Raw genomic sequence first — 24017 nt, 5'->3', positions numbered from 1 at the left:
TTTAAGGTTAACATAACTATTGAAGGACATAAAAAGCAGTTGGAACATAATAATCACTTCAACCAGATCAGTTGGATTCGTAAACTAATCATTAAGTTAAATGAATTAATCGATTAATTGAAAAGATCATCACTGTTTTCAGCTCTCGTGTCAATGGTAAAGGCACACATTTTCAGACCTAAATTTCAGTTGGTTTCTAATGCAGAGCTTTCATTTGGAAAACACTGAATATAGAACGCAAAGTCGTATGGGTCACTTTATGATACTTTTATGGTGCTTTTGCAGCCTTTTTGAAGCTTGAAAGCTTCTGTCACCGTTTTTTGTAACGACACAAAAACAGTGTTAAATATATCCCTACAAGTCACACAGGTTTAGAACGACTTGAGGTGAGTAAATAATGACAGAAATGACAATTTTAGGTGAACGGTCCCTTTAAGTTTTAGGAAAATGCTAAAAATGTAGCAGCAAGGGTTGTGTTTTTTATAAACAAAGATGTGTGACAAGAGACAAGAGGAATAAAGCATGAAAAAGAGAGAAAAACTTCCAAACCGATGAGTGGCATTTCTTTGAGGTGGCTTTATGAGACTCATTTGAGATATAGAGGTTATGGTTCAGTCAGCTCTTCCTGAGAGAGTTTAGCTTTTTGTTTTGCTTCACTGAGGGGAAACAGAGTTCAAACCTATCCTCCGTCTCCGCTCATAAACTGCGCTATAAAGCCCTGAGTGATACTGTAGATGTAAACGTGTGCCTTACCTTGCAACTCCATTAACACTGAGCCTGGGCGAGTATCTGACAAAACTCTCTAGTTTGTTAGCTTTAGCACTTTTCCTAGGCAGATGCCATAATTTGTGCAAGCAATTCATGAATCCTGCAGTGCTTGCTACCTGGATTCTTTTGGCTTCATCAATGAGGTCAGCGTCTAAGGCATCGAATCTAAGCTTACCCCTAATGTCTGGATTAATTCTTCCCATAGAAAGTCTGGAACCAACATATTTCCCTGCAACTACAGCACTGTAAAGCAATAGTTAGCAGCTCTAAAGCACTGTAATCCTTCTCCACGGGATGTAATCTACTCATTAGCCCTTCTAACACCAAAACTAGTGGAGGATAAAAGCGAGAGATGAGAACATAGCCATAACACACAGGCCACAAGCACTAAGAGTCATTTTCATTCAGATGCTGTTGTAACCCAAAGCAATTTTAATGTCCCATTCTAAAAGTGTTTTACAGCTGCCTATATTGTACAACCTAGTTTGCAAAGGGTCATTAGAAAATTCAGTCGTACACCATATGTGGTATAATGGGAGAGTGGATTTCCATTGAAGGGTTTTACAGTTAATATAACAGTTGAGAAACATATAACTGCAAGAACATTAGAATCACTTGACAGACTGCAAACGGGAAAATGTAAAGACTATCTTACTGCGGTCGTGTTGCATTCGTGTTGTAAAAGCACATAAACTCACTGATTATTTTTGTCCCTCTCAGATTTTTCTCTTAATTAAAGATGTCAGAGAAGTGAATAAAGTTCATCGGCTTTAAAATGTGATAGAAAAGCAACAATCACATATACGGCAAGTATCAGATCGATATTTCACTACATTCCTCTGCTGAAAGCTAACAGCTTTAAGTGCATCCTCCCATTTTCTAGCGGTCAAGTTAAACCTTCTGTCTTTAACTCCTAAATGAGAACAAACTGATATCAACAGTATCATCACGCAGCCATAAAGATGGTAGAATAGGCAATTCATTCTTTATAGATCATCTCCATTAATGCTGCTCAGAGGATCACATCTTTAATTAATTAGCCCATTAAAGTCATCGTTCAACTTCAATAAGTCAGAACAAAATGAATACAGACTAAGAAAGTCTTTCGTATTTCGACACATTAGTGAAGTTAACTCTGAATTGCTTAGGTCAACATGAAATAAAAATGGACCCCATTTACTTCCACAACACACATTCCTTTCTTATAGCAATTCATTGGTTCATGTTATAAGACAAAATTAGTTTGTCTTCAAAATCTTAAATCAAAACCTAATAACTTGTTCTTCTGGAATGACTTTCCTGTTTCACTTATCTCACTTCATAGGGCTACTCATTCATTTTAAGCAACAACCAAACAGCTTTTTAAGCATTACTTTGACATAATAACATTTGATGTAATTCCACTTTGTAATGGAATGGTCACTAATCAAATAAAGCATTACATGCTTCAAGCATAAGCCAAAATGGACCTACATATGTCCAAACACTAACACTTTGAAATTTTAGGTTCCAGTTTTTATCCCACTGAAAAACATATATGCTATTGAACACACTATTTAAAATGTTAAATATTACTATAAACAAATGTTGTTTACAATTAAATATTAATATTTACATTAAACATGCATTTTTTGCATTGCCATGGTCTGCAGTGAAAGCAGTGCATCTGTTTACAATGACTTAATCTAGACACAAAATAGACAAAATACTGTAGAGAATGCAGTATGTTTAAATTAATAATTAAAGAACAATGGCAAAAAAAAAAAAATACTAAAATTGACCAATATAATACAATATAATTTTACAGTACTAGCACTTTAAGGTGCAGACACATGTCACCTTGTGTGCAAGTCATAGAATTCTGCTGTAAGCAAGTAGCTCGGATGCCCCAGACACTCTGAGTAAACTCTGTACAGTGGTGTTCAGCCTATGACATTTACACACAGGGTGAAGAAGTTTATTTTGGGCATGTGGCTTTCGAAGAACCTGTGCGAACAGACACTGCAATGGGCTCTGGTGACTTTAGCAGGAGTTGTGGTGATGGCCTCCGGGCAGGTGCTGTGACAGGCCTGAAGTGTGATTAAGGCTGAGACTTCATTGATGAAAGCCAGCTCAGCCAGAGCCACTAGGCAGAGTCTGGTGTAAATGTCATCTCAAAAACAAACAAACAAATGGGCATACCAGTTACATACATGCTGAATAGAAGTGGCTGCAGAAGCTGAAGTGTGTGAAGTGTTTGTTGCTGTTAGGGGTAAGTTATGTTTCCTGTCTAGTAATTTTTGTCAGTAATTTTTGTCACTAATAAAAGCCATTTGGAGCATTATATTGCAGTTTATTTGGCATATAAACAGACTAAGTTGCAGGATTCTGAGAGCAACCTGGCAATGTGAAGTTCCCAACAAACAACTGGTTCTCTACCATGAAATGACTGCAGGATGGAGAAAAATAATCAAAATTGGATGATGGGGGAGCCTTCCAGTCTACAAAGTTGAGAAACTCTGTATTTAATCAAACATTAAATTTTTAGGTAACACAATTTTACAGTGTCCACGTTACGTTGGATGTAATTACTACAGAAATAACAGTAAATTATGCATAGTTACAAGCAACTAACTCTAAACCAAACATTAATCCTAACCCTAAATATAACTACATGTTGTTAATTAATATTACTCTGTACTTAATTGTTATTTTAGAAGACAAATGTACACTAACCCCCTCATATCCAGTGACCTCTCGAAAATACCCATATCCCTAGACTGTATCTAATGTGCATTAATTAGTGTAATCGCTTGGGATGGTGCACATTCCCTTCCAAACCTTCCAGCCATTGACATCTCAGTTTTTAAATCTGGCCAAAATGACACCCTACTGTTTTTTGCCAATGAAAAGACCAGGATGTCCCATAACCAGTCCCAGCTGGGAAAGTAAATGTTCCCTCATCATTTTCTCCCCTAGCCTGGGCTGAGTCCTCTGCTCTGTGGTAAATGTCAGTGCACATGGAGGGCATTGCAGAAGTGACCCAGGCCTGGTCACAGCAAGAGTCCGCAGTGGAATCGATCAGTCGGCCGTCCAAACAGCTGCATCTGGCTTGCCAGTGGGAGAAGCAGCCTGCACAACCATCTGGAATCTGGACACACTACACCTGCTAGGCCAGTGAAAAAGGGATGGTGCATAAGCAGAAAAAAACACAAAAAAGCCGGGCACTGGGCAAAGCAAACAGACACTCAATCTTGGATGGTATCTACTGTATTTTAGGAGGCAGGGCTGACAGGGTTCACAACCGTGGTTCCAACTCCAGATGTGTAAACACAATGCACCACCGAGGGATCCTGGCCTACAATTCAGACTCAGTTTAGCAATAATAAACTACTCATATGCAGCAACAGATGATAACATATCTGTCCACTTTAAGTAATAGCTTTTCTAACCTTTGCAACAGAGAGACAAAAACAGTTCAGTATAAACTATCTTGCATGTATTGGAACACAAACTTGGGTCTCCCGAGATCCCAAATTATTATAGAGTAAAACATAAAGCAAAATCATTCTGGCATGAATAAAGGGCACATCAGGACAGAGCATAGGAAAAAAACAGCGTTTACCTTGAGACATTACCACTCAGCTGGGCCAACAGCTGTTGCTTAGCCACTCTGTTTTAAGGGCAAAGAGCAGATTTTGGATATCTAAGCAGATCACTGAGGTCATAAGATAAAAAAAAAAAAAATGGGCCTCCAAGATTCAGACAAGTCTCCTCCTGGTCTCAATTTTAGACTGTCTGATGCATATAATGGCACTAAGCTTAAAGTTGTGTAAAATACCAAATTAATGTACATACGATAAGTCACATAACTGGAGTGGTTTAATTCTTGTTTGCCCCTCTGAATGATGTGACAGTATCAAAGCAAAAGAAGTAAACGCTGCAATGCACATATAATAAGCACATTTGGTAACAGAGTGTTTAAAGAGCCTATTAATGTATTAATAATATTGTTTTGGTTAATTTAATCTTATCCAAGTGTCAAATAAGAAAACACAGAGACACCAATCCAATCATGTACCAATATAAAACTACATTTCCATGTATTAATATACCACAATTCAAAAGTCTGGGGTCAATAACATTATATACTTAAAAAGAAAAATGCATTTATTCTTTACCAATTTTTTTTTTACCTGCTAGTAAAACATATTGTGTTATATGTTACTTTATTATTCATCAATCTGTTGGGTCTCGTAGAGCAAATTCTGTTGTTTCCAACCAGTTACAGTGACCAAGAAAAATCATGTTCACTCATTTTTTTTTTTTTTTTTTTTTTTTTATAAAAGTCACTCTTCTTTCATTATGCTCCCCAAAAGTAAAGCACATGAAGTCAAATAGCTGGGAATAATTTTAAATTAAATGAGTTAAATGTCTCTTCTAGACATTGATCACTCACCTGAGTCAGAGATGGGGACTCGAGTTTGAGACTCGGACTCGAGTGCGACTTAAGTCGCACAAACAGTGACTTCAGACTCGACTTGAGACTCGTCCTCGAAAGACTTCAGACTCGACTCGGACTCGAGCTCCGGGACTCGTGAACAATGTTAATTTTTAGTAAACGTCAGATGAGCTCGCTGTTAGAGTTGTGACGTTCGCGAAAGAACCGATTCTTTTGAACGGTTCATAAACATGAACTATGGGAGCCGAGTCACGGCTGGAGGGGAGCCGTTCTTTCTGTCGCTCTTTTTTCCTATGCGTGTTTCAGAGCGCGTGTTTCACACAGATGCACACAAATGAGCTCCTCCGCGAGACAGAACAGTTATAGGGGGAGGGGCGCACCCAGCGCAGGCCAACCCTTTATAGCGTGATGATATTAGTTATTAGTTGTGCACGCATCCTTCACGTGAGTACTCCAGTGGAAAAAAACCTGCGTGCCTCTGTCATTGGGTAGAAGCGGAGCCATGACGTTTTGCACAGATATTCATTGCAGCCCACTTTGTTATTGTTCATTGACTTGAAGGGGCTGATGTCCTATTTGCAAAGTTTACAGTAGTAATAGTATGTAGACATTTCCATTTTATTTATTCTAATTTTATCTAATTTAAATATTTTTGGTTCTCTATCAAAATATTCTTGTGTGATAACAATGTTCTTGTGTGGAAGAGTTAGTAGTAAAAGCTGTTTTGCACAGAAATTCATTGCAGCCGGCTTTGTTTTTGATGTTTATTTGTGAGTAGGTATTGTATGAATAACATAAGTCAGCGTAGCTTTGTTCATTCTTAAGCCAGACAAGAGGTGTGCAGCTATACAGCCAGGACAGACAGAAGGCCATTACTGAATCCATAAATGCAAAATACAGATATTAACTTAAAAGTAAAGCATTCTTGGTGTTTTTGTCATGTTGCAATAGCCTGTTTACACTGATTATATACCAAAATCAAAGTTGATATTGTATGCTAATAGATAGATAATAGATAGTTGTCATAATAACATATTACATGCTTTGAATTCCTTATATATAGCTATGCAGTGTTCTAAGCAGCTTGGATGGGTCGCTGTACGTGATGCAACATTTATTATAACCAGAGACTTAATATAATAAAGAGACTTGAGACTTGACTTGGACTCTAGCTCAGAGACTTGAGACTTGACTTGGACTCTAGCTCAGAGACTTGAGACTTGACTTGGACTCTAGCTCAGAGACTTGAGACTTGACTTGGACTCTAGCTCAGAGACTTGAGACTTGACTTGGACTCTAGCTCAGAGACTTGAGACTTGACTTGGACTCTAGCTCAGAGACTTGAGACTTGACTTGGACTCTAGCTCAGAGACTTGTGAGCATCTCTGACCTGAGTACATTATAACTGCACTAATGTGAACACTCAACATGCTGACTAAAGTGTTAAAAACATAATCTAAGCATATCAAAATTATTTTGATGGCTGAATGATATTTTGCCATGACATTTAAGTATCTCCAGTGGCAGTGGCTCAAAATTGTAACTGGACTTTCTTTGATACCTGCTGAATCTGGCCCTGGGTCAGTAAGGTCATCTATATCCGAACTGAAAAGGTGAGAATTTGCTCACAACAATTGTGCCATGAGCTTATATAGCATTGCAACACCCCAGGATGTGTAATAAGGGTCAAAGGGTGCTATCCAATAAGGGGATAAGCAACTACAAAGTCCTAAATCAGGTTTCTGATTTCACCACCTTCTCCAGGGCCGTGGCAGAAAGGAACGGACAAGATAAGCCAGCAAAGCTAGCAATAGCTCACTTACTCCCAAACAGCCTTCCTCCATTGCTATGCACTTCCACAGTAGTGTCTAAATGCAGGATACGGTTGGTGTGAGTGATTGCGTCCTTTTTCCCGATTATCTGTTCAAGTCTCGGCATCAAATCTGGCCACGGTCACACCATCCATCAATTTAAAGGGCAAAGTTGCCAATAAGTCCCCGAACCCATGAAGCAGCCCTCCTTCTTCCTTTCAATGAGATTCAATAGTGGATTGAGATTGGAAAAGAAAGATTTCTTCAGATATTATGAGGGAGCAGATCAAACTACTGGGCAATATTCATGGGGGAGCTGCAAAGATATCGAACTGGACTTCCAGTTTTTCTACTTCTTCTACAGGCCCAATATTTCGCTGTTGACATGGTATTTGCTTTATCCCCCTTCCTGGGAGGCCATAGCGGTATATGCTTTCTGAAAAATGTTTTAGCATTCTACCCCTGGCTACCGCATTGAGTGATTCTCAGAAATTATACTGTAGAGATATTTCTGCTGAAGGACAAAATGTCTGATTTAAGTGGAGATTTGCTTTGAATAAAGCACTAAATAGACTCTAACCAAAAATAACTATTGATTGCAATAATTAGCTAGTGACTCTTTCTATAACCGTAATCATAAATCCATTATTGCAAATTTATGCTTCTATAGTTGAGCTGCCAAGTTATATAGACAGCAATGTGCCAAATCACCTTGAAACATCCCATATCTTCTCTGCATTATTCTCAGAATAATACATGTTGTGCTTTCTATTTAGTTCTTTTGTGTGTTTTCATGGCTGTTTCATCTGATTTTTCTTTTTTTTTCTTTTTTTTTTGGATATATGGTTTTAAAGGTCTAGCTTAAAAAAAACTGCAATGTTAAAATGTCTCTAAAACGTAAGGGTAATTTCATTCCATAAAGTGTCAACCCCTGCAATAGCATGACTGCTGCACTGAAGTAAAGTTGATTCCGGGATTGCTTTGTGTTCTCATAGCATAATACTCTCAACAAAATAGCACAAAATGTTTTCTGCCATTCTTAGAGTGCAAGAAATGGAGTTATTTGTTAGAATTGAGAGACTGAAATGTAACACGCACATGATAGACAGGTAATCAAGTCCTACGTGATATGAGACAGAACCCACAATGGCCAAGATAGGAGTCCCAACACCTTTGAAATGGCCCAGAAATTTTAAGCTGCCAGCCTGATCTCACCAACATATTCCTGGCTGACATTTTATTGAAATTTTCTCCATTTCCTCAGCATCAATATCACATCTTTCTTTGTTATGTTTAAATATAACCCTACGAGACTGACTCCCTCCCCTCATCTGCTGTTTCCTCCATTATCTAAGAACTTCCACCTGTCTGTCTGTCACTTTTCTTTACATGGCACATAATTGTCAATCTCCTCTTGTTGGATCTCTTGTACTCTGACAATTGAAAGTGACAATATTGTAAAATTATATTCATTTTTGTTTTGTTTTCTTTGTTTTTTGTGCCTTCACTTACTTGGCAGATTCTTTCTCTTTTTAAATTATTTTTCTCTTCCACTAAAAGAAAGCTATTCATGTTAGCAATGATTATCTGGGATTAGAGCAAGTTGAAAAGGAGAAGAAGTGACATGCCTGCAGGGTGAACTGATTGAAGTTCAAGATAAACTTTCTCATTTTTCCATTCCATACCATACCATATGCATACATACAATGCTTGGAATAAGAAATGTACAGTTAAATCATTTTTTTTTTTTTTTTTTTTGCAATATACTTAACAAACAGGCAGTAGGTTTACCTGTGTCTTTTACTATATCTGTGTTTATCTTTAATAAGGTCAACAGACAGAATAAAATCATTTTGTTTCTTTCAACATTGTCAGAATATAAATGCAGCTATTAATTGTGGAGAAAGGTCATTTGTTTCTTTGTGTGCACAGGTGTGCAGCTGTTTTTCCATTGATTGATAATGGAGTTCTTACTACATTGAGCGAGTTTGTAATGTATTCATTTTGTATTATGAGATATATAGTAATATATTCAGAGGTCAGTGGAGCAGAAAAGCTTTTGAATTGTTGGTAATAATCAAATGCTTGTTCTGTGGTGTTTTGTTCTACAGTTTATACTATTCTGCTATGGTTCGGCTTCACAGTTATCAGCACTAAACATGAACAGAACAGAGAGGTTTTCTAATGTGTTAACAAACAGAAGCATTAGCAGAAGGTAAGACAGTTGAAGATTCATTACTATCAGGGTCACTAAGTTTAATTTGTAGTGCATGGTGAGCAGAAAGATTGTTTGAATGTTTGAGAGCATAAAAAGGAGTGTTACTGATTACTAGAGTATTTCCTGTTACAGTACTTGACCTGTTTGGAAGTGGTTGGTTCATATGATAAAAGTGGTAATAGGCATTCCACAAAACGTTATGTCTGATACTACATTAATTAAGATCTTAAAATTATATTAGTTATATATTGCTAAACCATGTAAACATGCAACATTCCGAACTGAATTAAAAATGGCCAAAAAAGTAACTCTCTAATTTGAAATTCCAAATTTACTTCTGAATTTAAAATCCACTCAATTGAAAGCTGAATTAAAGAGGATTTGAATGCAAGGATTTTATTTGATTTAATATGTATATTCAGCTTTATTTCAATTAACCAAAATAGTTTGGGTTAAAAATAGTAACCCTGGTGTTGCCACTTCAGTTCAAATTCACACTCATGAACTGAAAGCCAGTTCTTCAGTCCTTAATTTTTCCCAACCTCGCTTATGAACGCTGTACTTATAGTAATGTTATTTTTATTTATTAATTAACTTATTTATTTATGTGAAAACAGGCTTCTTTTTTTTCATAATGTCTCGCCATCTACAGAAATTCAGCTGCTTTTTAGATTCACACTGTTATAGAGATGAACAGCAAAGCTCGGGGGATGTTGCGAGAGGTAAATCATTATCATTACCCTTGGTTTTCCTTTTTCTTCTGCTTTTAAAGCTACTCAAGTGTGGTAACCTTTAAGTTCCTTTTTACTTTCTTCAGGGGTTGAACAAAAGACCAGCTGTCGATTATTTCTGGAGAAGACAACATCAGGAGTAAACATTGATTCAGACAAAATTGATTTTTCTCCTTTCCCCTTTGGAGTTGATAAAAAGGAAAACAGGAGGAACCATTCACAGCTCGTTCGGTGGCCTTTTAACATGCTTATAAAATTGTATTAAAGCGTTTGATTCTAAGGGGAAAAAACATGAGCACACAGCCTCTGTTGTCATTAATTGCGCCAACAGTAGGAGATTTAACAGTAGGAGAACTGGAGACGAATAGACGTGGGGAAATGAAAGGACCCAGATCAAACGTGCAGATGTATGAAATGATCTGAAAAGACACTTCATTTACATATCTCTTTTGTACCTCTGTTTGTGTTCCTTTGAGCTTGGCTTAAGCATCTCATTGGCATTGTTGACAGGGAGGAATATTATGCTCCTTCGGAACACATCATTAATCGGAAGAGTTTAAAACTCAAAAGGAAAGCAAGAGGACTGTGAGATGAAATCACTGAATTTTACCAGAGAGGGAAAGAGATTTGAAGTCCAAATATCAGGGGACAAGTAAGTGCCGTTTACAAGCTAAGACATGAAGTCATTCCGCTTGACAGAGCAGAGTTCAATGACTGCCTAGAATGAGCAACGGTTTATTATTTTATATACTTATAATTTTTTTTTTTCAAGAATCAGAGCATCTGTGTTTTTTCTCACTTCAGGATCACTCTGATACCACTCTATCATAAACATAACATGTTAACATGCCATAATGCAACTGCATGGCAGTGAGAATTTACCATGCGTTAATTAGTGGAAATACAATACTAGCAGTTAGAATCAAAGAAGCATAGAAATTATAAATATAGCTGTGGAGGTGGAGTAAAGTGATTTCAGAAGGAGTAGAGTGCAGAACAAAGATTGCATAATTTGTTAAGGCAGTACTGTTAAAGATAGGGGTGCTCCGATCACGATCGGCCGATCATTAATGCGCATCTCGTCAGTGAAGCCGGTTCTCTAATCAGCGGTAAATTCCCTCCGGTGCGTGATTTCACATAGAGCAGCTGTTACTACACGGAGCCATTGTTAACTGAGAAGATGCGCAAATCCACGTTCATTTTCAGCGTTTATTTGCGCAGCTTCTCAGTTAACAACGGCTCTGTGTAGTAACAGCTGCTCTATGTGAAATCACGCACCGGAGGGAATTTACCGCTGATTAGAGAACCGGCTTTACTGATGGGATGCGCCCTAGTTAAAGAGGTCAGAATATGTCATAAACATAGATAGCAACAAAAAAAAGTGACTAAGATTTTGAAAGTACTGTGGATTTATAAAGATGGATTGGACTAATTGTGTTAGAACTCTCATCATTTTCCTACTCGAAATACAGAGAACACAGCCTGTACCTTCTCAACAGATAAAACAGAAGAAATATTTTGACCACATTTTGAAAACCACACCATGCCTACTAAAGCACCAACATGTCCAAAAGCAGTAAAACATGGGCTCTGTTTCTTGACGCTACATTAAATTGACCATATCTGACTTTGCGAGTTTAAATTGGTTATTGCATCTCGGCAGGAACGCATGTGAGCCTCAGAGGGACTCTTGAACTTGAAGGTTTATGACAGCATAGGGTTTAATGATCCATGAGTATCAGATGCAGGTTTCTGGGAGTGGGGCATTGAAATGATGGATTGATCTGGATATTTCCTCATTCAAGCTGCTGAAACGTGTGGGCCAATACAGCGACGAAAAAGAGAACCAGATTTTTCCCTCTGCCTTGTCTTCACCTACACCAAGACCATCTCTCCAGCTCAAGACAGAAGTCTCGATCCGTGCATGCTGCCTAACCACAAATACACCGGCTAATAAAACCGCAGCAACCACTTATTCATCATAATGTAAAAAACTCCCTAGAGATATGCAGAACTCATCTCTGAAAATGTTACTCCGTAATGCTTCTAATCTTCCTCCATTTAATGGACGCCACACACCGTAATGTAGGTACCGGAGCTTTTTTTTTTTTTTTCTGAGATTTTCTCTTTAATGGAACATGATGAACAATGGGAAGAATGGACAAAGAAAAACAAAATGCACTGCTCTTTGAAGTGAAAAAACAAAAATGAACTGAATGTGAACTGCATGGAAGGAAAATAATGGATTTTGTTCATAAAGACGTTTAGATAAATGCTGCAGATAAGCTAGAAGATAAAGATATAAAAATATTCAGTGATCTGTACAATGAATCGAATTGGTGAGTGCTGACAAGTACTTGCACGCAACAACGTAAATGATCATAAAGAGAGTAAAAATTTAATTAGTTGTCACTCTTTGTGCAGTGAATATTTTTAAAGTAAAGTTTTTAAAGGGATAGTTCACCCCATTAAAAATGTAATTCTGTAATCATTAACTCACCCCCACGCCGTTCCAAAACTTCTGCAGAACACAAAAGAAGATACTTTGAGAAGTGTTTGTTTGTCCATACAATGGAATTCAATGGTAACTAATAATGTTTGGTTACTAAAATGACTTTAAACTATCGTCTTTTCTTTGGTGTTCCAAATAAAAGAGCTGCATTTAGGTTTACATGAGTGTGAATTAATGATGACAGAATTATAATTTTTGCAAATATACCATTCAATTCAGACTTTTGTAAAGACATAAATTTTTAAACAATTGGGTATGTTGTCATAATGGAAACAAGACATTAAATAGTTTATTACATATATCTTTAAGCTCAGTTTTAACTGACAGATGTAAATGAAATGGTAAAACACAAAAATTATTTTTTTGAAAAAAGTTTATACACAAAAATATCAAATAGTTGTATTGACCAAGATAAATGAAATGACAACCTCTAAAGCTCATGTGACAACTTGACAAAAATATCACTTTTCTAGGAGCAGAATTCAATCTTTCAGTATAAAATACAGTTATTGTATTATCTCGCCTGAATATATATTAGTGTGGTTTAAATGTGTCTACTCCTTTACTCAACAGCTAAAGCAAAAATGTGATCCTTTTTTTTTTTACTTCATTTGGAGCATAAAATTACAAAATTATTCTAATTTGAGGCTGCTTTGTACAGCCAAACCTGCTTGAAATACCAGAAAGTGTGTAATTTAGGGCCCTATGATTTCCGCAATGTGGAGACACGGAAATTGCAGAGTCAGGTCACAAAAATGGAATTTACTGTATCATGTGGAATGTCTCAGAATTTGCCAAATTTGGGATGGATAAATCAAAAGTAGGTCTATTAGTATTTATGAAATAAAACATTTTTTTAAAGGGATATTTACCAAATAAATGATTTACCATATATGTTTTACTTATTTGAGAGTGTGAAAAAAATTATTTCAAAGGGCTTTTTTTAATTTTTTTTACTTTTACTAAATTGCTGTTAAATTGTGTACATTTCATGATTTCAATTATTTAGATATGCTTTTTTTATAATATTTTTTGATTTGATGGAAAAATTGAATTCTGAAAAAAATTATTAACTGAATTTGGGGGGAAAATTGTACTGTATTCATAGGTCCCTAGTAATTGTACTTTTGACTCAAAACCTTACAGTTACTAGAGTTGTTGAATGTTTACAACAAAGATAATTCGTTTATGAATTTATTTATTTTTTTTTTCAGTGGGGGACATCTCAAATGTCCCAAAAGAGAGGATTTGTAAGATTATCCAGCTGCTGGGGACAAAGTTGTCCCCTCAGTATATCTAAGTAACCTACACACACGTAAGCAAGTGGAGCTCAAGGGCTCAAGGCCAAAGATCAACATTTACTGTGATGATAAACTAGCTTTATTTAGACTCTGAATCAATATAAATCAGATACAAACTGTTCACTTCTCACAGTCATAAATCTCTGTCATATCTTCTTTCACATTCACTTTCGATTAACTCTCAGGCTTGCCCCGCAGCAAAACAAGCTATGATACAAGACCCATAAGACTCAGTTTGTGTTTGTCCCGTGAGAAATACAATTGCAAGCTCAGAGTGAGGGAAACAAATAACTCTTTTAAAATCTCATTTTTCCATCCTCAAAAACACCATGTTGAAGGAGCCTGACAGACATCAGAAGGGGAGACTCCTCACAGTACCACTCTGGGAAAGCCTTTCCTTCTCGCACACGCTTCCGGAATGTTAAATAAGGAGAGAGAAAGACAGTCAGCCTGCTTTCCAGGGTCTCTAAGTTAATGCTGTGTCTCAAACCACTAAGAACAGTCTGTGCAAAGGCAAACAGTGATTTTATAAATAAAATATGATGCTTAACAGACCATTTGTAAATGCATATTTAAATAGAAAGAAAAAAATCATGAAACTCTGATTCTTATGTTTAAGTAAGTCTTTGGGTGTTAAGATCTTTGATGTTTTTTGAAAGTTTCATAAGCTCATCAAGTTTGCATGAATTTGATCAAACCTAGAGTAAAAACAGAAATGTTATGAAATATTATTAAAAATTATTCTATTGTAATGCATATAAAATGTAATTTTATTCTTCAGTGTTGCATGATCCTACGGGAATTTGATATGCTGAACTTTTTTTAAAGATTGATCAATTCTATTTTAAATATTTAGAAACGGATATCGATAAATATAAATGTAAAAAGAATGGCATTATTTTAAAATCAAACACGACTAATTATTAGTCCACTCAAGTGGACTAATAATAGGTTTTCTCCTACTTCTAAAATTTGTGCATAGCCATCCAAACAAGTCGCCATGTCAAGACATTTTATGTGTTATGTGCAAAAGAACAGGCCATGCATGACTCGTAGGCATGCTGTCGGAACCTAATCTAACAATCTAACAAGAACAGTGAGTAAAATGTATTCATCTTTTTGATTATGATTTCCTCATCCAAGCATGGAGAGAATAATAATAATAATAATAATAATATGACAGACAGACAGAACAAGGAGGCTCTTTGCAATTAAGACTCAAACTCAACCACAGAAAGTTTAAGCAAAGTATTTAAATTACTGCATATTAATATACTCTACAAGATATGATGAAATCATTTTGGATTCAGAATGCATCAGAATGGAAGACTGAATGTGCTCTATCAACAAAGCACACCACAGCAAATCAGGTCGGTGTTCTGTCTATCCACCCCCAAACCATCGCCATCCTGAAGTCTTATAAACTGCGCGGTTTGCAGAAGTTGTCAAGGTGAACATATTTTGTGCTTCTAAACTTCCCGTTTGTATGTGTGTGCATTTGGAGGGAACAGCTTGGCGAAGTTGGATAACTGAGAGGGTGGTCACCATTATTCTAACACAACGTTTAGTTGCCTGTCCCTAATTCCATTTCTGGCCCAGTGTCACTCCAAGACAGAATGTAACCAATTCCCAAGAGCAAATTGAAGAGCCATCAATTGTGCTAGGGCTGCATTGTCGCCTCTGGCACACACTGAGTAGAGGGGGAGCCGTGGGCCGAGGGAGAGGAGATGGCGGAGCAGCAGGTCAGACACTATTCTATACCCTCACAATAAATCTGATTTAATATCCATTGTCCCACCAACCTCAGCGGCGACACAGATGGAAACTGGCATAAATAAGAAGTGAAGGAAGAAGAATGGATATTGGTAGCATTGTTGTATTAAATCAGAATAATAAAACCATGCATGCACAAACAGGATTTAATGGAGACGTCCTGCGCTGCGCACGCCAGCACACTCCAGGGACGAGCCCGGCGGAGATTCGGGGACGCAGCTGCAGCAGCCATTCTTAATCAAACCGAAATGAACAGCAGCTTCGGTGTTTAACGAAAGACCCTGGACCTGGGTGTGTTAAGCACTGTGTGTGTCGAACACGCAAAAACTGAACTGGAGTCTGTAAAACATCAGCATATTTTAGTTGAGTCAAAGAAGTGGATTATGATGGGAGGGTGGGAGTCTGTGCTCTTCAAACTACTCTTGGCTGATATTTACATGGCTATTAGAGGGGGTAATTGGACCCCTGCTCTTTTGACCTCACCCAAAGTCAAATAGAGATTCAAAAGGCTTTCCGCAATGAAATCAGCTGATCTAAATGATCATATGTCAGAAAGTAAGTCAATATAAAGCATCAGGACAAAGTGCAAGCTCTTGAAATTCTCAGAAGAAAAAAAATTTGTGAGATAAAAACTAAAAAATGTATTCCTTTAAGGAAATAAGCTTCCATATCATTCACTATTAAAATCAATGACTCAATCAGTTAATCAAAAAATGAATACAAAGTATTTGGACACTCGGTCAAATTCATTTTTAAGTGTAACTACTGTGCCCAAATACTTTTTGGTGCCACTGTATGTTTAACGGGAGAATGACTCACCAGGCCACCTGTGGGGTTCATGTAATTACTGCGCTTCCCAACATGGTTCTTCAATCAAACCGAGAGCCGCAGATATACACAGCATGTTTAATTTACAAAGAACATCCTTAGCAGCTGTAAAGTAGCTCCTCTTTATTATCACAGGTGTGTATGGAGATTGTCTTGTTAGATGGCACCTTCACTTTCTGCCCATGCTATTCTTGTTCTTAGGAGGAGAGAGTCAAGAGCCTGTCTAAGAGCAGTGAAAATCAGTGTGATGTTGTGCTAAAGTATTGAGTGAACTGTGTGGCAAACAAATGAGGCATTTAAGCTACTGTATATAGCTATACACTAAATTCGATATAATTGTTATATAGGAGTAATGACGAATATCTGAATCTAATAAAATGACAAACAAGGGACTTTTTCCTGCCTAATAGCATAATTCATCCATTGCAGAAAACAGCAAATTTCAAAACATTATCTATATATATATATATAAATCATACTGTTAAAAAAATGAAATAAAAATATTTTAATAAACATTTAAAATTTAAAATTTATATTCAATTAATTTAGAAAAATATCCACAAAAACCTTGAGCAGCACAACAGTTTTACTATGCATCACTAATGCTAACTAAAACACCACCACTAAAAAAAAAAAAAAAAAAAAATGTATAAAATTAAATATAGATTAACAAGTCAAGAAACCAACACAAACCTAACCCTAACAAATTCATGTTGGCCTAAGCTAGTCTTTTCAATAGTCTTTGCAGCATAATCATAAAGGCATAAATGGGCAAAAATCTAACAGAAATGATACAGTTCCTGCAAACCTTGCTAAAGTCAACTGGACATGCTCTCTAACCAGTGACCTTTGATTAGACCTGCTGAGGAATAAAGAAATATCAGTCCTCTCTTTTCAGAATCTAAAGAGAAAGAGAAGGACCCCAGAGCATGAAGACAATCTTTACTTCTGCAGTGATGATCATATTATGTGTCGTAAGTGTTTTTAGCTTACTGAGAGGACAAGGCCTTTGGGAGATTAATGAACCGGGCAGCAATCTCTGGCAGAGGTCACCTGTCCCTGGCATGCTGTGCATAAGGGCTCTACACTTGTCAAAACTCAAGTGTAGTCGCAGCCACATAGAGATAACAGAAGCTATCGGGAATAAGTATTGTGAAACGACAATCCACACAGGCTTTTTTTTTCAGTCAGAGATAAGAGAGGCTTACTGGTCAGGTTTTGTGAAACTCAGATATAACTAAGGCCAGAAGCATACTCTACACAACCCTTATGAAAATTAACCATGGTTTGGCTACAAAGAAATCCCAAAAAACATGGTTATTGTAGTTAAACCATGACCACAAATTAACTATGGTTTTGCAACTCTAACCATTGTTTAACCATGTTATTTGTAATAAAACTGTTGATTAAATAATAATCAATCTGCCAAAAAAAAAAAAAAAAAAAACATTGTCGCTGAAATTTTACTACCAATAAAATAAAATAAAAAATTAAAAAAGGTTAATTTTCATAAGGGATGTAAACAACAATGGTTTAACATTACTGTGGCATGAACGACACAAGGAAAATACAGTTATGTTTAAATTAGGACAAGCAGCTAATAAGTATCTAGGCTGTTTAAATGTGTTTTTCAAGCTATTTACTTTAGCCATTTTGCTAACTTTAAAAGCAGACAGTCTCTTCAAGAAGAAAACTATTCACAATAATGTTCCATTTCTTAACCAAATTAGTTAACAAGAACTAGCAATGAAAATGGTTGCTTACATGTGCTTAAACTGTACTTACAGTCTAAGAAAGTTTTGGTAATACAAGGTAACTACATGCGGTTAGGTTCAGGGTTAGTACCTAGTTATTACATAGTTATTGTAATTAGTTTAATAAGTACATAGTATGTACATGAGGAACAGGACTGTAAAATAAAGTGCTACCATGAAAATACTTCTAAAGCATTTACTAATGTCAGTCAAAGTTAACAAAAGTTCATATTAATATTATTTAATGGACCTGAGCTAACATGAACTAACAATGAACAGTTGCACTTTTATTAGCTAAAGTTAACAAATATTAATAAATACTGTGACAAATTCATTGCTCATTGTTAATGTAAGTTAACACTAATTAATAACTAAAATGGACCTTATTGTAGTGTTGCCAAAATCCCGCCCTCCAAAACATGTTATGTACAAAATGCATTGGTTAGTTTTCTGGATACCAGTTTGCAGTGCCTAAGGTTGACATTACATACTACTCTAGGTATGTACTGTAAAAAACACACATACTTTCAATTACTTTTTAAAAACTTTAACAATCCTGCTAAACAAACTTCTCTTTTAACTGTTGCTCAACCAGCATAAGTCAACCTGAAAGAGAAAAGTGACTGCAGAAGAACAGTTAACACTAACGTTCCTTGTAGGACTACTTAAAAAAAGTCAAATTTGAAACGCAAAGATGCCTATATAATCGAGCTTGCGTAGCTAGAAGCATTTGTGTTGATATTCTTGCAGAGAGCATGTTTTGAGCCTTAGGATGGGTTATAAATTGAGTACAAAATCTATTCCTTCTGAAGCTATTTTCTGGCACATGAAATGCTTGGATGGCACTATCAAAAAGCTTATTTAGATATAAACAAACTAGTTTGCGCCAAAAAGTACATGCTGAACTTGCAACACTGGAAGAACTGTGTTTCCGGGCACCCTCAAGAGAATGTCCTTCCTCTAGCAAAAAATACATGAATCCCAAACGCCTGGGGTTTTCACTACACTGTAAAAAATAATTCAGTGGCTTAGTAAATTTCACAAAAATAAAGAGCTATATTAACTTAATAAAATCTTTTGAAATCATTTAAGTGATATTTTGAGTGGGTCAGATTAAAAATAATAATTAAAAATCCAACAAATAATTTCTCTAAAATTTACATATATTATTTAAGTTTATGTAATGAAAATAAATAAGTATTTAACTAACTAATTATATTTTTAATATACCTTCAATATTTCTGGTGAATTCTAATAGAAATATTTGATAATTATTTACTTGTACTGATCTGTTTTAGAAACTAAAATTATTAAGTATTTCCTACCAATTTTCCTAAATAAAGTTCCAGCTTAATAAATGAAAGTTTAAATAAATTGAGTAAATTTCGCGGCTAAAGTGATCACGTGTGCAGCTCCGCAGGAAAAAAAAAAATCTGCTTTCCTCAGCAGCGACGTCGACTAGCCATACACCTCACAACTCCTGGTAAGTAACGTTAGTCAGCTAATCCTACTTACGTTTGTAACACTTTATTAAAAAGTTAATAATTATTAATAATTATTTCCTAACAATTGTCTTTGTATTTTACGTCATATTCAACAAGTTTCGTAGCTTAATCGAAGTCACCTGAAGGACGGCTTTCCTCAGCAACGGCAAGGCCCGCACTCCTCTCATATTGTGGTACGTTATGTAATTTATCCAGCTAGTTAATACTAATTATGTTTGTAATGTTTAATTCAGAAGTTAATTATTAAGGATTTCCTAACAATTGTGTTTGTATTTTGCGTCATCTTAAGAAGTTTAACAAGTTTCGCGGCTCAAGCAAGAGGCACCTGTCACTGAAGGACTGCTTTTCTCAGCTACGACGTGAACAGCATCACTCGAATTTCCTGTAAGTAACGTAGTCATTTTATAACTATGTATATTTGCAATAATGTATTCAAAAGTTGATTAAACATTGACCGTGTGTACGTGTACATAACAGTGTAGTTTTCTAAGTTAGTTAGTGGGGCAGCCATATGTATGTTAGTTTTTTTTTTTTTTTTTGGAGTGGGTTAACGTTCGTACTATTTGGATCACCGTTTATTTCAACCGCCATTTGAAAGTCTAACGATAAGTGTAACCGTGGTCCAGCAACTATACATGCCCAATGGAAAACGATTTTGTACAGGTTCCCCTTTGGGGTCAGTGGCTTGTCAAAAGGGAACACATCATTTATGAACTTTCAAATGACAACATTCTGTCTTGTAAAAAGCGGTCACGTTTTTGTAAAACATCATAATTACTACATGAACTCAGGTATGAGCTCTTAAATCACCACTACAAATACTCCATGCAAAAGTATTTAAAATGGCGTGGACATAACATAGACTGGTGTGTTTTAATCAGCTCCCACTATATGCTCCGTTGTAAAATCATTCTAGTACACTGAAACTTATGACATACAATATCGGTAAAAAGTTTGAAAACATTAAGCTTTTTAATGTAACAAATCCAGACCTGGTGGGTATTGAAGGACAGCCGAGGCTGGGTGAGGGGTACGTTGTTTTAATTGAGTGAACTTACTAAATTTCTTAAGAGTGTGTTTAAATATATTCATTTTGATTTGAATTAAGTAATATTTTTGTTCCCTGAAACAGATCAGTTTAATTTTCCATCCTTAAATAGTTTGATAGAAATTTCACAAATATATTATGTGTATTATAAATGAACAATTTGTTAGTCAAATACTAAATTGTTTTAGTGGAAAAAATAAAATATAACTGTACATTTTAGATAAAATAAACTGTTGTATTTTTAGTCAGTTAATATGTTTACATTTATGCATTTGGCAGACGCTTTTTTCCAAAGCAACTTACATTATTTCCTCAATAAAAGCCTATAGCATTGATTTACAGCATAGAAGCTCGCAGTTGGTCTCTTTTCATTTTTCTTTTAGGGTTATTGTTAAAAATAAATGTCCCTATGTAGAAAATTAACCTGTCTTGTTGTTAAGAAGAATGCTGTTAATTTTTGCAACTCCTCCCCCTAGTAAACTTTGAGATTTTACCTATCATATGGTCCAACAGAATGTTTGCTTCTTCAGGTGCTATTTGTTTTATGTATTTGTCACTTTCTTGTAACATTCAGGTTTGAATGTTAGCTCTAACCAGTTATCTTTAAAATTTGCCTGTAGGGTTCAGCTGATCTACCCATCTTCGTACAAGCAGAGTTGGCAGAGGAGGTCATAAAAATCTACATCCTTCGGGACAATGATGGGGCAGTCAGCGATGTAATCTTGGGAATCACAGCAGAGCCTGCTGCCATCTTTTGGGAGTCACATTGGATTTGAGATATCCCAAGACCCACAAATACAGGTCCTTCTCCAAAAATTAGCATATTGTGATAAAGTTCATTATTTTCCTTGATGTAATGATAAAAATTAAACTTTCATATATTTTAGATTCATTGCACACCAACTGAAATATTTCAGGTCTTTTATTGTTTAAATACTGATGCTTTTGGCATACAGCTCATGAAAACCCCAAACTCCTATCTCAAAAAATTAGCTTATTTCATCTGACCAATAAAAGAAAGGTGTTTTTAATACAAAAAAAAGTCAACCTTCAAATAATTATGTTCAGTTATGCACTTAATACTTGGTCGGGAATCCTGCAGAAATGACTGCTTCAGTGTGGCATGGAGGCATGCCTGTGGCACTGCTGAGGTGTTATGGAGGCCCAGGATGCCTTGATAGCGGCCTTAAGCTCATCCAGAGTGTTGGATCTTGCGTCTCTCAACTTTCTCTTCACAATATCCCACAGATTCACTATGGGGTTCAGGTCAGGAGAGTTGGCAGGCCAATTGAGCACAGTAATACCATGGTCAGTAAACCATTTACCAGTGGTTTTGGCACTGTAAGCAGGTGCCAGGTCGTGCTAAAAAACGAAATCATCTCCATAAAGCTTTTCAGCAGATGGAAGCATGAAGTGCTCCAAAATCTACTGATAACTAGCTGCACTGACCCTGCCCTTGATAAAACACAGTGGACCAACACCAGCAGCTGACATGGCACCCCAGACCATCACTGACTGTGGGTACTTGACACTGGACTTCAGGCATTTTGGCATTTCCTTCTCCCCAGTCTTCCTCCAGACTCTGGCACCTTGATTTCCGAATGACATGCAAAATTGGCTTTCATCCAAAAAAAGTACTTAGGACCACTGAGCAACAGTCCAGTGCTGCTTCTCTGTAGCCCATTTCCTGCACACGCCTGTGCACGGTGGCTCTGGATGTTTCTACTCCAGACTCAGTCCACTGCTTCCGCAGGTCCCCCAAGGTCTGGAATCAGTCCTTCTCCACAATCTTCCTCAGGGTCCGGTCACTGCTTCTCGTTGTGCAGCGTTTTTTGCCACACTTTTTCCTTCCTACAGACTTCCCACTGAGGTGCCTTGATACAGCACTCTGGTAACAGCCTATTCGTTCAGAAATTTATTTCTGTGTCTTACCCTCTCGCTTGAGGGTGTCAATGATGGCCTTCTGGACAGCAGTCAGGTCGGCAGTCTTACCCATGATTGCCGTTTTGAGTAATGAACCAGGATGGGAGTTTTTAGAAGCCTCAGGAATCTTTTGCAAGTGTTTAGAGTTAATTAGCTGATTCAGATGATTAGGTTAATAGCTTGTTTAGAGAGCCTTTTCATGATATGCTAATTTTTTGAGATAGGAATTTTGGGTTTTCATGAGCTGTATGCCAAAATCATCAGTATTAAAACAATAAAAGACCTGAAATATTTCAGTTGGTGTGCAATGAATCTAAAATATATGAAAGTTTTAATTTTTATCATTACATTACGGAAAATAATGAACTTCATCACAATATGCAAATTTTTTGAGAAAGACCTGTACTCACTTGAGTTGTTCCAAAAACTGTTTCTTGAGCTGGATCCTCCAAAACTCTGTTAATGTTCAGAGGTTAAAAAATTATCTTCTTGCATAGTAGTGGTTCATGATCATCCCACAGAATGGGTATTCCTGATGGAAGTGTTTCTGTTATCTGATTAATTCTGTTGAAGGGATAGTTCACTCAAAAGATGATGTTGTCATAATTTACTCTCCCTCAATTTGTCCCAAACCTGTACGAGTTTCTTTCTTCTGTTGAACACAAAAGATATTTTAAGTGAAGTGACGTGACATTCAGCCAAGTATTAAAGAGTGTTGGTTAACGCAGTTAAAGGTTGCCATTGACTTTGCATAGTATACTTTTTTTTTTCCTACCATGGAAGTCAATGGCAACTTTCAACTATCTGTTAACCAACATTCATTAAAATATATTTTGTGTTCAACACAAGAAAGAAATTCGTACAGATTTGGGACAACCCGGGGGGTTGGGGGGGGGCGAGTACATTATGACAACATCATCTTTTTGGGTGAACTATCCCTTTAATATTGATGTAAGTGTTGAGTGTGACTGCAAATGGCTGGTATGCACCAGGAACAAAGTAAGATGTCATTTCTCTTATGGCTATCGTATTTTACATGTAATCTACTTGAATACTAAGATGGATGAAATGTTTCATAAGGTTTAATCATTTCCCTTATGGCTACTTTACAGTTTTAATTTTTGCAATTTACTGGAATATTAAAATGGATAAGATGTTTCAAAGGTTGATTTTAGACTTTGTCTTATGTTTAATTGACAAATAAATTTTCAATAAAAAAATTTGTTTCTTTCTTTATTCGGTTTTATTATATTAATTATAAAGGGTAAATAGTGTAAAAAAAAAAGTGAATGCAACATTTTGATAATTTATAGTCCAATATTAAGTTAAATTCACTTTTACATGTAGTAAACGTAGCACATTTTTTTGGTTAAATTTCATCCAATATTTCAATTATATCTACTC

At 36.2% G+C, this 24017-nt stretch overlaps 1 protein-coding gene and 1 long non-coding RNA gene across 2 annotated transcripts in view; one reads left to right on the top strand and one right to left on the bottom strand.

Moving 5' to 3' along the window:
- LOC127933837 (cadherin-13-like) overlaps positions 1-24017 on the bottom strand; it is a 300617-nt gene that overhangs the window by 197386 nt on the left and 79214 nt on the right. The gene's annotated exons all lie outside the window — the stretch shown is intronic.
- On the top strand, positions 19685-22687 carry LOC127933839 (uncharacterized). The gene is made up of 3 exons (XR_008147583.1): positions 19685-19815; positions 19932-20026; positions 21311-22687. It is a non-coding gene; the product is annotated as an uncharacterized LOC127933839 (long non-coding RNA).

Source organism: Carassius gibelio, chromosome A18 (assembly GCF_023724105.1).
Source record: "Carassius gibelio isolate Cgi1373 ecotype wild population from Czech Republic chromosome A18, carGib1.2-hapl.c, whole genome shotgun sequence".
NCBI classification, from domain to species: domain Eukaryota; kingdom Metazoa; phylum Chordata; class Actinopteri; order Cypriniformes; family Cyprinidae; genus Carassius; species Carassius gibelio.
Note: the sequence above shows the minus strand (reverse complement) of the source record. Positions and strands in the feature narration are given on the sequence as shown.